This window comes from Eptatretus burgeri, chromosome 4 (assembly GCF_056783735.1).
Source record: "Eptatretus burgeri isolate ZD-2024b chromosome 4, Ebu_testis_v1, whole genome shotgun sequence".
NCBI lineage: Eukaryota > Metazoa > Chordata > Myxini > Myxiniformes > Myxinidae > Eptatretus > Eptatretus burgeri.
In genome coordinates, this window is record NC_140964.1 from 98,170,010 (window position 1) to 98,187,171 (window position 17,162).

The 17,162-nt window shown below is 47.1% G+C and overlaps 1 protein-coding gene across 4 annotated transcripts in view; it reads left to right on the top strand.

Moving 5' to 3' along the window:
• The window catches only part of LOC147028733 (receptor tyrosine-protein kinase erbB-4-like), a 787,552-nt gene that overhangs the window by 288,106 nt on the left and 482,284 nt on the right, over positions 1–17,162 (top strand). Inside the window, exon 1 of one of the 4 annotated variants that reach the window (XM_085879400.1) lies at positions 8,449–8,689. The exons of the other annotated variants lie outside the window; for them this stretch is intronic. The gene's annotated coding sequence lies outside the window, so the exon portion shown is untranslated. Of the gene's footprint in view, positions 1–8,448; positions 8,690–17,162 lie in introns of those variants that run through there. 4 annotated transcript variants of the gene reach the window in all.

Here is a 17,162-nt window from a genome sequence, read left to right on the forward strand (position 1 = left end):
ATCAAATTATTTTTTGAATTGTGATTTGCATGATAAGAATGCTTGGATGTTTCAATTTAAATCGATGTATTATCCCGTGCACACGAAGCAAAAAGTTGGGTTAAGCAATTGGCTCATGTCTGTCCATCTGCCCACAAACATCGGTTTATAATCGAGGAACAACGGAATTCAAATTGAATGTTATATTTTGAACACAAATCAGAACATGAATCAGAAAACAAACCTGCCATTTTAACGTACTTTGTCTATTAATTTGTCCCAGTCGCACATGCACAGAGAGGAGTGTGATAATTATTTTACTCTGTCTGCCTGCCTGGCAGTCAAGCAAAATTGAAAATCATTCCAAACAAGAAACATTGTTTTTAAGGACATCATAAAAGACTCATGCATCAGGCAAGGATAACTAATGTAACGTGAGATGGGGTGGTGTAAGAGACGCTGCGTCAATTACGGCAAACGGTGGTAAATTCCAGAATTAATTTTATATGACCTTTGCAATCTTTATTTTATTTAAAATTAATTATATACTTGAACACTAAAACACAAATCCATCCATCCATTGGGACCATACTCTGTGCAGAGCATTGGTACTACCGAAAGGCCCTGTCACACCTTGACGATTTCGCCAGCGTATGCCTGACGTATGAAAAATTTGGCTAAAACGCTGGCACACGTCGAATACGTTATGGGTAAGTTTGTATACGTTAAGAGCACGCTGGCATACGTTGTAGTACACTGGCTTTTTTTCGTAGTACGCTGGCATACATCTTTATACACTGGCATACGTCGTAGTCCGCCGAGGTGTTAGACAAATTTTCCATGCTTGAAATTTTTCGACGTATGACTCACACGTTCCGCATAATGCTGGCCATAAGTTGTAGGCACGTTACACGATCGTTGACACACGTCGACACACATTACTTGTAAGTTACTCATAAGTCGCAACACGTCAAGGTAATGTTTAGCGTACCCAAAACTTATTTCTAACCTATGAGTAACGTGTTGTAGGCACGCTACGTGATCGTTGACACACGTCGACACACGTTACTTGTACATTACTCATAAGTCGAAACACGTCAAGGTAATGGTTCGCGACAGTGTTCCAGACTCCCTGTTTTTTTTTTTTGTTTTTTGTTTTTTCTTCGGTATGACGGTGATGTTGACACTTCGATTTCTAGTGCGGTTATAATATAATATAATTAATAGGCTGCCGCTCAACGATTTAAATCATAACCGCACTAGAAATCGAAGTGTCAACATCACCGTCATACCGAAGAAAAAAAAAAAAAAAAAAACAGGGAGTCTGGAACACTGATGCTAACCATTACCTCGACGTGTTTCGACTTATGAGTAACGTACAAGTAACGTGTGTCAACGATCGCGTAACATGCCTACAACTTATGGCCAGTATATGCGGAACGTGTGTCATATGCTGGCATACGTCGAGAAATTTTCAACATGCTGAAAATTTATCGACGTACTCGGCGTATGACGATGTATGCCAGCGTACTACAACATATGCCAGCGTGCTCTTAACGTATATAAAACTTACCCATAACATATTCGACGTGTGCCAGCTTGGTTCGGCAAATTTTTCATACATTGGCATACGCTGGCTTAAACGTCAAGGTGTGACAGCAGCTTGACACTTCAATGTCTAGTGCAGTTATGATTTGAATCGTCGAGCCGCAGCCTATGAATAGCCTATGCCACGTGATCGTCGGCGATACGCTGCTGCGCGCTATGCATAAGTTACACTATCGTTGGGCATACGTTGTGAACGCCGACAACACACAACATTCGTTGGTATAAGTTATCTATATGTGATTGAAACGTTCTGTGTACGTTACTAATACGTTATGCACACGTCCAACACGTTATTATACGCCCAAAACTTAAAAAAAACATCAATAGTTCAGCGTATGCCAGCGTTTTACATGCATTTTGATACCTTGCCATACACAGGCTAAAACGTCAAGGTGTGACAGCCCCTTAAGCAGTCTCCTTGGCTATTGGGCACAATCCTGGATGGGTCACCACTCCGACACAGGATACTAGCAAGCTGGCACTCATTTTGTCGACCTCAGAAGGATGACAGGCAGAGTCAACCCCACCTGGTATTAATTCAACAGCCAAGTGGGGCTTTAACTTAGGATCCAAGGATCCCAATCCCACCAACCGAACCATTAAGCCAACACAAGATATAAAACACAAATCAAATGTCATATTTCCAAGAACCTCCAGTTTAGCAGTACTTGGACATGTTAAATAGGGTGGCATAAAAGGGTGCTTCAGTCGTGCTAAACTTCTGGAATTAAAAAAAAAAAAAACTTTCAAATTATTATTTTATTTCATTTGAAGTATAACCTTGAACTCTGCGTGGGGGAACGTGTTCTATGAACTCTGTAGTTGCAGATGAGATGCTTGGTAAGATAAGCCTTGGGTGCAGAGAGCTAGGAGTGACCGAGCACATTGGCCTGATTGTAGGTTACCATGAAAATCTGCTTAATGGCAATGCATCCACCAGTAGAGCTGTGCTGTGCTCATAAGTGCTGTTCATTGCCTTGTGATTTTCCTGCTGCAAATGAGAAAACGGCAGAAAATTCACTTATAAAAAAAATGATTTGCATATTGTCTAAACCAGCCTTTTAATCTACCTAATGACATGAACATGTGCATTATGAAGGCTGGAGAGCCAATTATTTATTTATTTATTTATTTATTATTAATAGCGGTAAAACTGTTAAGTGGATTGATTTGCATGTCCATTGATGATATGATTATGTTGTCAAATTTTGAACGGCTTTGCTTTTTGACTTGCGGAGAATATTATCAATGTTATTACAATGGAAATAGTAAGAGGACTGATAAAGAAAAGGCTATTTTGATGATGCGCTCTACCCTTTGGACACAGAGATGTGAAAGAAAAGATCCATGCTAGATCTCGTTCACTGGAAGGAGACGTGCTAAAATAGCCCTAATTTGCTTCTCTGAAGGCATGGCTCATAAATCTCTCACATAGGAGCATCCGTATTTATATTGTCTGCATGGCTCCCAAAGCTCTGATATGAGTATCTGCCTCATTTATTTGTCCGATTCTCTGTCTTCAGTGAATTACTTTGGTAATGTGGATGACAAGGAGTAAACACTTCAACTGAAATGTAAGGAAAATGTGCCAGAAGAAAAATGGAAGGATTATCTAAATTTTGCAGATGTGGCTTGGTGGAATTAAAATCATGATGGATATGAATAAAAATTGGTGTCATGGAATGGAGAACACAACATGAGCAGAGGAATGCAAATGTTGGGCAGACAGAAAAATAAGATGAAACGAAGAAAGGAAGTAAATGTCAAAGACAAGTCAGCAGTTTGTGACATGTCCATGCATTTTTGGATTTCACACCTGATGATACGTACGTTTTACAAGGTGTGTACAGGCTATTGGTTTGCTGGGCTCACAGCTCGTGGCTTTCCAGTATACATCACACTGATGACTCCTGTGTGAAAACTCAATAGTGGATTTACTACAGGGCCACTCTGGGAGCGACGTAAGCGCTGCCACAAATTTACGGCCCTAATTACACAGTACTGCATAGGTGCATAAAGCAAAGAGCTGGCATGGAGTAGAGCAGTTTTAGGAAGGGCCATTGGGGCAGCCCATCTATAATTTGTAAGCCCCTATCCACTTGGTCTCAAGCCCTTGTTTGATGCCTTTCAGTATTCTTTATCTGTCTTCAGTTTGATCTGAGTACCACATATATCCATTTCTTCTTCAATACTACTAACTACCTATCTATTTGAGATGTTTTTTTATGATGTCTGCATGAAAATGGGAATAAATGATTATTTTTGGGAATGTTTAACCAAATATGTTATTACAGAAAGTGAGAGACAGCTCATAACTCAAATGATAAAATGTTATTCCACATTCATGGGTACCCTTCCTGTCCAACCACTGCTTTATGAATAATCTACAATTGGAATTTATGAAACAACAGGATGGTGTAGAGGCCATGCACTTTGTTTTGAGGTATCTTGCCGATGTTGGATTAATTATAGGCCCAGTTATAAACTGTCAGATTAGTAATGCACAGGCAAGGCATTGCATCACAAAGGATGCTTCTCTTTGGATGAATATTAAACTGGGTGTCTCCTCTGCTAGGTTTACTTGGTGGAAATCCCACAATGCCTTGTGCCAAGAGTAGGCGAATGATCACAGCAATCGATCCTGACCAAATTCTAAATTTCTACCCTGACAACATTTGGGAGGACGAAGACAAACCAACCATTCTAATCCATGCCACGAGACTGATTTGGCAGCAATCCTGGTATAGTAAGCAAAAATGTGTTTTTCTTGTTGTTTTTTGAAAAAAAACAGTCGAGGCTCTTGCAATATCTTAAACACAGAATGGATCAGGATGCAACAGAACAAAAGGAACAGCAGAAAGAAGGGGCAAATGCCAAAAGCAGGGCCGAGGGATAAAATAGACTGAGACAGACAACAAGGAATGCGGGTAAGGATGACAGGTAAGGGGTAAATGCAGTGGGTGGACAAGATGGATGCAGAAGCAAACTCTTAGGAAGTGAAAACTCGAAAAAAAAATTTGAGGAGAGGTTAGCAGAGGTAGTAAACATCATGGTTTTGGATGGTAAATGATCTGAGATGGTGGTAAGACCTAGGTCACATTTGCAACGGCGGCCGTGGGGTCTCGAAAATCTGCGGCCACTAGCAATTATACGGCGGCCACAGTATTTCCAGTCACACAATGTAGCAGTCACATATGTTTTTATTTTTCGTGTAGCTGCACGGCGTATTTAGAAATCGTGGAGACCGAAAACGTGGGGGTGCCGTACGGTCTTTGATTTGATGTCGCACGATGACCTTAGGGCGTCGCTGCGGTGGCCATATCAATTTCAAGGCAGACGCAAGGTGCCCGCAAGGCGACCGCAGGGGGGCCCTAAGGCGAACGTGCAGCCAGACAGACGGTAACGAGTGGGTAGAAAAACCAATTCTTTTTTTTACTGAAATAAATATATACCAGTGTATATAACTGAATATACTAGAACTATAATATACCGTGGTGCCCCCAGAATCCGAACGCCCATTGTTTGAACAAATTGGAATCCGAACAATTTTTGAGAAAATTTTGCCCTAAAAACCCAAGACATTTAAAAAAACTGAACACAACGTAGCGTTCATGTTTGTTCACGCGTCTTCCCCACCTGTTCGAGCCGCATCTTCGCGCTTTGTTCATTCAGTTCGTCGGTGGAAGTCCTCGTGAAAGCATCTCTCATCTGTCAATCGATACTTTAGGCCTCAGTCAAATTTGATCTACGGCGAGGATACAGTGGCCGTACGCCCTCTGAATTGAAAGAAATGTGCGGCGGCCGCAGAGAAACTGAGGTGGCCAAAGGGTGGTCCTACGCCATATGGCTATATTTTACAGGTCGTAAGATCGCCGTGGAATTATAACGCAGAGTTATAACTTTTTCATTTCTACGTTCACCGTAACAATTCGACAAGCCGAAAAAAAAGAACTGGTAAAAAAAAAAAAAAAAAAATTAACCCATTCGTTACCGCACGTTCGGCTTAGGTCCCCCTGCGGTTGCCTTGCGGGCACCTTGCGGTCGCCTTGAAAATTCTATGGCCGCCGCAGGAACACCCTAAGGTCACCGTGCGACATCAAATCAAAGACCGTACGGCAACCCCACGTTTTCGGTCTCCACGATTTATAAATACCCCGTGCGTCTACCCGAAAAATAAAAATGTGTGACTGCAACATTGTGTGACAGTGGAAATACTGCAGCCGCTTTATAATTGCTAGTGCCCATACATTTTGTCGACCCTCCGGCCACCGAGCAACATGTGACTTAGGCCTTACCTCGTGTTTTCACCGTCATTTGTGATGTTTGTTTTTTTTAATCATCTTGTGTTTTACTTAATAACAAAAAAAGCAATCCGATCACGTGGTGTGACGGACTGTCGGGCAAGGATTGAATTTCACAGCAAAACCAGTTGTAATTTGGAATATCCATGATTACGTCAGCCCGATGCGTTTGATGAAAGTGATTGTGGTTCTGCGGGCATCATGTTTGATGAGCTGCCCTGGGGGCAGGGCTCTCGCAGAGTGCGCGAGCGATCGGAACCCAGGACGGAGCTCGAGCCTGTGTGGACCTTTGGATTGGTGATTGTACCAGTTTACTTACAATACACCGCCACCGAAGGTCATTTACTCATCTTATTTTACCTTAAACATGGGGAATTTCAGTTTAAAGTGTCTTGAAAGTGGGTTTTCTTTGGGTCCACGAATGGATTAATTCACTCCATTATTTCTTATTGGGAAAATATTTTTGGAATCTGAACTTTTTGCAATCCGAACAGCCTCCTGGAACGAATTAAATTGGGATTCTGGGGGCACCACTGTATAGGCAAACACCTATACTCCGATCTCTAGCGGTAGCGCACGGTGGAAGCACGGTCGACGCAGACTGCCACGGAGGCCGTACGTAGGTGCACGCGGGCGTAGGGGAACCGTGCGTCGACCCTGCGTTGCCCGCAGGAAGTCACACAGACCGCAAGGCCACCGTACGGTGACCGTGGAAATAGTGCGGCCGCCGTAATTTTTTGGGGGTTGGGAAAATTCATTTTTCATTGAGAAGAGCTTACGGCAGCCGCACGGATAACACAAGCACACCGTACGCCCTACGTACGGTCGACGTGGAACACATCTACATAATAGCTTGGCTTGTCAAATTGCTACGGCAAACGTAGAAATGAAAAAAAGTTATAACTCCGCGTTATAATTCCACAGCGCTCCTACGGCCTGTAAAATATAGCCAAACTGCATAGGACCTCCCTGAGGCCACCTCAGTTTCTCTGCGGCCGCCGCACGTTTCTGTCAATTCAGAGGGTATACGGCTGCCGTATCCTCGCTGTAGAGCAAATGTGACCTTGGCCTAAACAGCTGTTAATTAGTTCCACCATTAGGAAAAAGGAGGAACAAATGAGTGGAGGTGAGCAGCGATTTGAGAATTTGGGAGTTTCACTTAGTGGTTGCTGTTTGACCGCATGCACCCTGCAGAAAACTGAGGGGGGGGGTGGTGGGGGATAAACAGAGAGGGCAAAGGGTGCAGGACCAGGAAGGAGGTGGAAGAATACATGGAAACCACCGACCTGTTTCGGTCCATAGACTTAGCTTCATCATAGGAGATTCCAATGATGTTGAAAGCCTTTGTTACCATGGCATAAAGTTGAGCAAGGTGTGGGGCTGTGGCACCAACCCAGAGAGGAGAGCAGTACTCCATCAAGTTCTGGATGAAGGTTTTGTAGGTAGATAAGACTTTAGGTGTGCCAAGGAAGGACTTTGCACGGTGGAGCATGCCCAGCCGGTGACTGGCTTTGGAGGTCAAATTTGAAATGTGATTTGACAAGAAAGATCATGGCTGAGAGTGAGACCAAAGAGATTGAGTGACTGAACTTTTTTGAGAGGGTTGTTCAGAAAGTCAATGGGAGGATTTTCCAGACAGTCCTTTCCTCAGAGAAAGATAGTGAGTGTGTTGAAAGACATATTTCACGTGTTTGACCAGGGGAAGAGGCTGCTGCTTGCCTGTTGAAAGCATGACAATCCTGGTCAGAGTTCACACACACACACACACACACACACACACACACACACACACACTGAAAGGTGTGTGTGTGTGTGTGTGTGTGTGTGTGTGTGTGTGTGTGTGTGTATGTGTGTATATATATACACATATATATATATATATATATATATATATATATATATATATATATATATATATATATGTATGTATATATACATATATATATATATATATATATATATATATATATATATATATATATATATATATATATGACAGAATTAAGAGACACGAAGGGAGATAGAACGGGTAAAGAACGAATTGCACGAAACTAAAGAGTAGCACACACAAGTAGAACTGGTAGGGGACATTGGGGTTGAGCTGGTGGAGTGTATTGAGACCCAATTGAAGGGTCAGATTAACCTCCCACAGGGACAAGGGAAGACAGTACGCTCCCTCGTGGCAGGCCACGATGTGGTGAGTCAGGTAAAGCCATGGGAGGTCGAGCGGGTGCATGGTGCAAATGGGCACATGCCGAGTTTTGGGGGGGACAGAAACCCCGGGATCTTTTGGGCAAACACGAGCCCCCAGTATGATTGTCCTGCAGTGTGTGCCAGAAGGTAAGTATTGTGAAAATGACATGGAATGTGTGAGTGCATGTGAGGAGATGGGACATGGACTGACCCAGAACGGGAGACGTGGGTCGTGTAACGGACGGAGTTATTTTGGGGACCATTCCGGCTCCGCGGGCCGCTGCGTGTGAAATCCGTTCCATGTTTTGCGAATGGCCCAGGCGCGCACGACTCCGTGATCGGGAGCCGGCGTCAAAACGCTCGGCGTTTGGTACGAAAAGACCATGTGGACGGCTAAAATGGTGGCGATTGCGTGAATTTGGAAAGCATGTGGCCCCATGTGAGCACGCGTGTGGGACTCGATGTGCTACTCGCCGCTAGTACTGTTCGCGGGACGCGCGGAGCGAGTCTTGGGGACGACACAGCCGGTTCCGTCTGCGTGGCAATCTTCGCAGAGCGGTTCGTGTGCGAGTGATGTTATTCGTGGGATCGCGCGGCACGAAGGCCGGGTGAGTTAACGCACGTTGGTTCACATGGCGGATGGCTTGAAAGCGAGCGCTTGGCACGATCAACAGGGCGATGTTACACTCGTATGTGTCACCCAGACGGAAGGGATGAGCCTGTCGTAAACCGCCGCCCTGGCGATGCAAGGCCTACCGAGCCTTTGCACGAGTTCCCGATCCCCGGCCAGGATGTAGCGAACATCCTCGTCGTGGGCAAAGGAGCATTAGTTCGGGGAAGGGTTTGGCGTTAGACAGACCGGCCTCATGGGGGTCTGAGCAGTCCTCCATGTGACCAGGTGGCATCAGTTAGGGGGAATTTAGGTTCGAATTTAGAATGGATTGGAGACATGGACAGACATTGTACGAGTAGTGGGGACGTCGATTTGCTACATAGAATTAACTGGAACGTGCATTAGTGTAAGGGATGACGGGGAGCACGAGGTAGTTAGGGGGACGTAGCGAGTAGAGTTTCAGTAGTGGTGTGATTAAAAAAAAAAAAGAGAGCAAATATGTGCAATGCGTGAATGTGGGTCAGCAGGCCCAAGTGTGAGTGGAGTGAATGTGGAATGCATGGTGAGAATGAATGATTGGGGGGAGGAGTGAATCCCACCCAAGGGTTAGTGTAATGTTAGTTAGTGGGTTAGTTAAATTAACCAATCGGATGTCGTATTGTTGTTGGTGTTGAAAGAAGGCACAAAACCTTTTGAGGGGTGCAGGAGTCTATTGACCGGCTAGGATCGTGGCTGGCGGAATGTGCACACTGAGTAGAGGGCCCCCCGGGCACCGAAGTAGTCGGCCAGAGTCGGCCATAGGTCCAAGAGCCCAAGTTAGTGTAATGGGCACGGGCAGCCCACGGAAACGGGACCCGGAGAACCAAAAACCAAAATGCCATGTGGGCATCGATGGGGAAGATGCCAGGAAGGGCATCCCCCACGTTCATACGGAGTAGGTATGCTCGGAGACAGCCCCAGCGACCCGAGGGTGCCGAAGATTGAGTTCAGCAGATGGGTATACCTGCCAGTTGAGCCACGCTGCCCAGCCACGAAATTGTGCAAGAGTACGAGTGAAAATTTGCAGGCCAGGCCCAAATTAATAACGAACACCAGTACAGGCGATGGGAATCATGGTTTCTCGAACCGATAGTTGAAAGAGACAGGCGTGTTGGAAAGCCCCGGGGATTGGTTAAAGTTATAAAAATGGTAGGATCGATAGAAAACATGTACCCCTTCACACCATCCATCCCTTTGCTGTTCGTAGGCCGCTGGACTCATCTTGGGAAATTTCTGGAACTGTGGGAGTTATTCTGAGGCTGCATTGGGCCTTGAGACAAATTCTCTGGTATCTTCCTCAATCCCCTCAAAAAGGATCTTAGGGATTGGGGATAAACGGTCAGGACAGGTTAGCCGAATAAAGACTATAAGGGGGCTTGGGACACACGTAATTATAAAAAATAAAAAGAGTCTAAATTTCGTTGTTGTTTGTTGTTGCAAACGAATGGGGGTGGGTATGGACAAGGGCAGGCATAGGCGATAGGTTGGGGGGAGACCATAGGGTAGGTCCGAGCCCAGCTGGACTCTGACCCCCAGCTCTTCTCTCTCCTCGACTGTGAGGGTCCAATAAAGAACTCTGAGTTTATTTTCATTTGTGTGTGTCTGCGTGTGGGCCTGTCTTTTAAGTAGAACTGAATGTGTTTTTGGATCATTGTAAATATTCCTTGCTTGCATATTCGCGTTTAGTCTTGCCTTTGTCTTTTACTGTAAATAAAACTTGTTAGAAATGTCCCCAGTTTGTTTCCGCCCCTTCTTGCATTGGTCCAGCATGGTTCGGATCTGAGTTTTAGCCGGGTTTTTATGCCTGATAATCCGTTAATCTCAGCCGGCACGGCTTTGGCAGTTTCCGCTCGGCTACACCCGAACCGGAGTTGGTAGTCAGTAGTTGGAACGCTACTGCAATCGGTTGAGTGACCCGGCTCGAGCAAGATGTGCCGAGGGCGTGGTTTCCCCGGTAGTCAAAATCACGTAGTTAATTCGGTAAATTGGTTATAGACAAATAGACCCGACGCTACGCGGTTTACATATTCGCGACCACGGTCGGTTCAGTGACCCGCCGCATCACGGAATTATCTGGAGCGACGGCCTACAATTCCGGGGAGTCTGGTGGACACGACGAAGCTTTCCCCACCTCGTGGTCGTTCTCACCACCGACCCCCGGCCCGCAACAATATATATGCATATACATCCAATATATATAGAGGCTGTTGTGTTTGGAAGAGTTAAATTGTTGAAAAGGTTGGCCTGTTTGTTTTATTTTATGCCTTCTTCACTCCCTGCTCTAAAAACATCTGATGAAGACATGAAGAGTGGGGAATGAAATTTGCCTTTGTGTATAAGAATTTTTTGTCACAGGTCAAGCCTGTGAAGTTTGACCGACCCCCTAATATGGGAAAATTGACGTTAATCAGTCGTAATCTTTCTTTGTGGTAGGAGTCGTCGTATGTTGGAATTTTTTTCATGGTGAATTTTTTTAAACGAATGGGGTAGAACGTGAAGGTTAGTTAGGTTAGACAGATGCAGTGTCACCTCCCACAGCCCCTCCTGATTTATCGGGTAAAGCAATCGTTTTACACAAATTCCATATTTTTCCATACATTTTAAATATAATGTTCTACCTTAATTTTGAAAAATCAGTCTGACCTTTTCCTTTTGGTGAAGTGCTTTTAAATTTTGTTTAAAATGAATTCCGATGGAATATATATATATATATATATATATATATATATATATATATATATATATATATATATATATATATATATATATGTATTGATCGATTGATTGCATTGTTTACTGGTACCCCAACATGACATAACTCGTGAGTTTGTAGAACATGATAACCCACACAATGTTCAAGTACTGTATATACTTAAATTTTAATGAAACTAGTACGTGGCCGTACGTGCAAAAAAACCCAAAAAACTTTCAAACCGTGTGCCAGAAAGAACAACCACACAGGCCGTTCCTTCGCTCTCACGTGCCTGTACGTGCGTGGCCGTACGTGCAAACCAAAAAACATATATATATATATATATATATATATATATATATATATATATATATATATATATATATATATATATATATATATATATATATATATATATATATATATATATATATATATATCTTCTTCTTTCGGCTGCTCCCGTTTGGGGTCGCCACAGCGGATCATCCGTATGATCCGCATAGTGATTTGGCACATGTTTTACGCCGGATGCCCTTCCTGACGCAACCCTGGTCGCCTCTTTCGACACAGGGATATGGTACACCTATTTTAACCGGGGTATACACCGGCCCAGTATACTGGTACTCATTTCGCCGACCTCGGAAGGATGACAGGCTGAGTCAACCCCCTGGTGTATTAATTCAGTGGCCCAACGGGGCTTGAACTCAGGACCTTTTGGATCCCAAGCCGCTGCCCTAACCACTGCGCCAACACCAGGCACATATATATATATATATATATATATATATATATATATATATATATATATAATTTTTTTTACATATATATCTATATATATATATATATATATATATATATATATATATATATATATATATATATATATATACACATACATACATACATACTGTTGCGGTCTTCGCGCCCGCCGGCGTGCGACGGTCACGTAACTCGAATCGCGGCACGTCGCCCACCGGACGGACAATCCAGTCGTGACCCTCTCGGACTAACGCCGGGAACCAGTCACGGGTGGACCTTTCGGTCTCACCGCGATCGAGCCAATCAGCCCCCGCGTGGGATAGGGTTGCTCGCCAAATTCGAACTACCTAAGTACCCACGCGGAGGGTAGACCGGGCGTCGCACCTCGCCGCAGGTCGACTTCGGACACGGGCCACTTAGCGACCCGTTCCGTACTATCAGAAATAACCGGCGGTGTTATCGTCGACCTCGACGGTTCGATTAATTATCGGGCGTATTCAGCCCACTACCAACCCTTTCGTGAAGCAAGATGAGGTTCAATGAGGGGAAAAAGACGAAGCGAGCGGAAACAGTTCAACAATAAAGCACATTTATTCTCGGCACACGAGAAGCACACAAATACAATTCCACCAAATGCACACAAAAAAGAAAACACAATTCCATTTACACAAAAGCAAACATAAAAGTGAAAACACAGTGCAGAGCTAATACCGACTACCGAGCACACGGCAACACTTATACAATTCTACTTCACAGGCAGGCGCCGACAACACATACCCAAAACCAAGGAAAGAAAATACCCTCAAGAATGAGGTAGGCCTGGGGGCCGAGACCTGGTCGGGCCTACCCGTCTGGTGATGAGACGCGGAGCGCGATGGCCCGCAACCCGCGGGCCTCGTGGACAGTGCCTGGCAGGGGGTGGGAACGGGGCCCCCTTGGTCGCACTATCTCGCGCGGGGGGAAAACAGGAGGGAGGTTGCTGATGCTCGGGGTATGGAGGATCTTTTTATATGAGCGACAGGCGTCTCCACCTCGGCCAGGTCGCGCTGCCGGCCTCCCTCGGGCGCGCAGCTCCTTGCACGACGCGAGCACCCTTCGTCCGACTCGCCGCCTCTCCACAGCTCGTCCCCTCCGTTCCGACTCTCCTTCGCCTCGTTCCGACCTTTACGACTCCCTTCTTCCTCGTTCCGACTTCTTACTACCCGTTCCGACTCCTTCCTTCCTCGTTCCGACTTCTTACTACTACTTTGACTGACGAACACCGTCCTTTTATCCCCCCGTAACTTCGCCTTTGACCCCCTCCCTTTGACCTTTCAACTCGCTCCCCATTGGCCCGACAAAAAGTGGGCGTGAAGGCTTTTTGATCCACAAATTTGCATATATCGATCGCCCTGGGGGCGGGGCCAGTTCGCCCCTCGCTCACCGATTGGACGGCAAAAAGTGGGCGTGTGTCGTTTTCGATCCGTTTTTGAAGCAGAAAATCCGTGGTTTTGTACACGCTGTTCAACGTGCGCCCCTACACGAGTCCAGCATCGGTGCCCATGAGTGGCGCGAGATGACGGTGATGCGATGGTGGCGAGTTGTGACGGTAAAGGTCGTGGCGGTTGTGGTGAAGCGGTGGTTGTGGTCGGTGGTTGATGTTGTGGTTGTGATGGTGGCGATTGGTCCAAAATAAAGATAGTAAAAGAAAAACGGCTATCCTGAAGAGTCGCAGCACGTATAAATGACATGTATTCCCACGAGACAACGGGTTTGGGCCTAACTACACATGCACTTACCGAGATACACTCACCTAAGGACCTGAATGGTGGTTTGCGAATCTGGTAACCACAACACCACCCCCTTCGCCTTTTACAGACTCGTCCCCAGTCGTCAAATTTTCGTGTGCCATCATGTGTAGTCTTCCCCTAGTACATTTTACCTACGGATCCCTGAGTGCGACATTCATGGTATTCGTGTCCCCAAAATAAATAACCTAAGGGCTGCGTAACTATCTAAACAAACTCACTCACACGGACGACTTAAATAAAATTGCCGGCGCTAAGACAAACATGCCGGGGCGCACTCATATGTACAGTACATCTTAACCTTAACTTACAAATTTTACACTAAACCATGGCCCAGGATCATTGAACTCTGCAAAGAAAAGCAGTTAGCAGGGAGCCAGGCTGCCCGCATGCAGTCTCTGGCTCAAAAAATGCAGGTGACAGGGAACGTGGCTGGCTGCTCACACGCAGTCCAAGGCCTTCCCTTTTGAACTGAACGCAGTGAACCACAACGGTGCTTGGGCTGCACAACGCAGTCTCCGTGCCAGCTCAAGTGGCACACGCAATGAGCACAACGAATGGAAGCATGAACGCAAACACGGTGCACGGGCTGCCACTGCAGGCCCGTGTTGTAGCTGCCAACAGGGCAGTTCTCGCAGCTTGCAAACTGTTGCTTTCAGATCCTGGCGCACATGGAAATGAACAGGGGGGGGCAAAGCAAAATTGAACGGGGCTGGTGCACATGGGCAGTGGGCATGGCATGGCAAAGGTGCAGGCAACACAGCCCGCAGAAGAAGGCCGCTGCAGGCAAACACAGCCGGCAGATGAACTGGCCGGCACAGGCCTTGAAGAAAAACAGCCAGCAGATGAACTGGCCGGCACAGGCCTTGCAGAACACAGCTGCCGATGAAGTTGGCCGGCCTCCGCCTTGAAGCAAAACACGGCCAGCCGATGAAGTTGGCCAGCCTTTGCCGTTCAATGGAGGTTGGTGGAGGGAGTGCGGTGGTGCTGGCCACTTGGAAGGCGGGCTCGGACCTACCTACCTGTCTCCCTCCCACCTATCGCCTTTGCCTGTCACTGTACATACCCACTCCCTTAATTTGTCAAACCCCAATTTAGCCCCAACTTATTTTTTTATTTATTTTTACTTTTATTTTCCCACTATAAATCGTCCCCTAACCCCCTTTATCGTCCTTGTTCGGCTAACCTATCCTGTCACCTAGCCTACTCCCAACCCCTACGTTCCCTTCCCGGAGGGGAACAAGGGAGAGCTAACGTCCTGTGCCGAGGCCCAACGAAGCCTCAGAATGGCCTCCCCAGAGTTCGGCGATCTTACCCAAAGTGGGTCCAGCGGCCCACAACGACAGCGAGGGGATGGATGGTGCGGAGGGGTACACTTCCTAATCTACCCTATCCATTTAACTGTTAAACTACCCCGGGGCTTTCAACAAGCGCCTCTCGCTTAAACTATTGGTTCTAACATCCCAGATTCCCGTCGCCTGTGTTGGTGTCCTTGCAATTTCGTGCCTCGCCCCCCAATTTTCTCTCCGTGCCCTCACACGGTCTTCTGGCTGGGACACGTGGCTGACTTTGGCAGGCACGACCCTCTGCCGATTCTCCCGCTATGGCACCCCGGGCACTACACTGCCTCCGAGCCTACCAGCCCCCTAACACCGGGGAGTGCCCCATGGCACCTCCCTGAAACGCACACGTGGCAGGCCGGCCTCCCGGGCCCCTTTCCGAGGGTCACCCGTGCCCACTGCACTGCCCACGCGGCTAATGGCGCCCGGGCCCCCGCACCAAGCAGGCGCACCCGTGCCCACTACTCTATCCGGCCCCCATGGGCCCGCAGCCTACCGCGGCCGACTAGCCTGGTGCCCGGGGTACCCACTCAGCGATACTCACCTTTCGCAGCCACGCTCCCAAGCCCGTCAACAGGGCTCCTGCACCCCTCCAAATGGGTCTCGAGCCTACTTTCCCACTAACAACAAAACGACCTCCATTTTTCAATTTGACTAACCCAGCTAACTCACTCTACACTGACCCCGGGGTCCCTTGGGCGGGAGTCACTCCTCCCCCCAATCACTCATCGCACCATGCATTCCCTATTCGCTCCACTCACACAGACCCACTGGCCTCACTCACTCAACATGTCTCCACATCATAACTCACCAACAACTCTTCAACACACACACCACCGAACTCTGCCATCCTCCTAACTACCTCCCCTAACTAACTCGTGCTCCCACGTCGTCCCTTACACTATAGCACGTTCCTTTTAACCTACGTAGCTAAGCTACGTCCCCACTACACATCCACAAGTCTGTCTCTGTCTCCAAAATATCCCAAAAATCAATTTCCCAACCTAAATCTGGCTACAACACCTATTAATTAATCCATTCCACGGACCCCATGAGGACTTACCCCTGCCCCATGAAGTCGGTCTAACTAAGCTAACCCTTCCCCCTAACTAGTTTTCATCCTGTGCCCAGGGAAGGGGGTCTTTCACCCCTTGCCCAGGAATCCTGTACACCCGAAAGTGAGGCTTGCTGTTTTCCCTTTTTTTTTTTTCTCTTTACATGCGCAGCACCTGCGCGGCAACTCAGAGCTCGCGCACTTTACACCTGCCCGTGACGTCATGCAGCTGCACGTGTTCCTCGTCCCTCCTTGGACGGGACCATCCGGCAGAGATACCCCTCCTGCCGGATTCCAACCACACGTGCAGCCATGACGTCACCGTGCGCATATAAAAAAAAAAAACACAAGCCACACGTCTCGAGGGGTTCCCCACGCGAACACATGTGCCCTGCCCGTTGGAGCTGAACACACACGATCGCGTGGAGAACCCGTCCGGTCCAAATCCATTTACCTGCCTAAACTTTGTCCGTCCGCGGGATCGGCAAATCCACCGCGTGCGTTTCCGGACCGGGACTTCACTCTCGCAAGCGAGCACGTGGTGGTCTCGTGCGTTGCACAGCACGAACCGCGTGCTCACTGCTGGGTGAACCCGGCACGGTCCACGAAATAGCTACAGCCGCTACTCGGCTTTCTCTCCTCTGTCGCCGTCTCCGTCGCCATTCCACACACGCATACCTGCGTGTCACACGGCACACAGTCCACACCATCACATTCACACGGGGAGACGCGGCTGCGTGCTCCCGCATGCCAACCGACATCTCCTCTCATACCGCTCTCTCACACACACGGTCTCC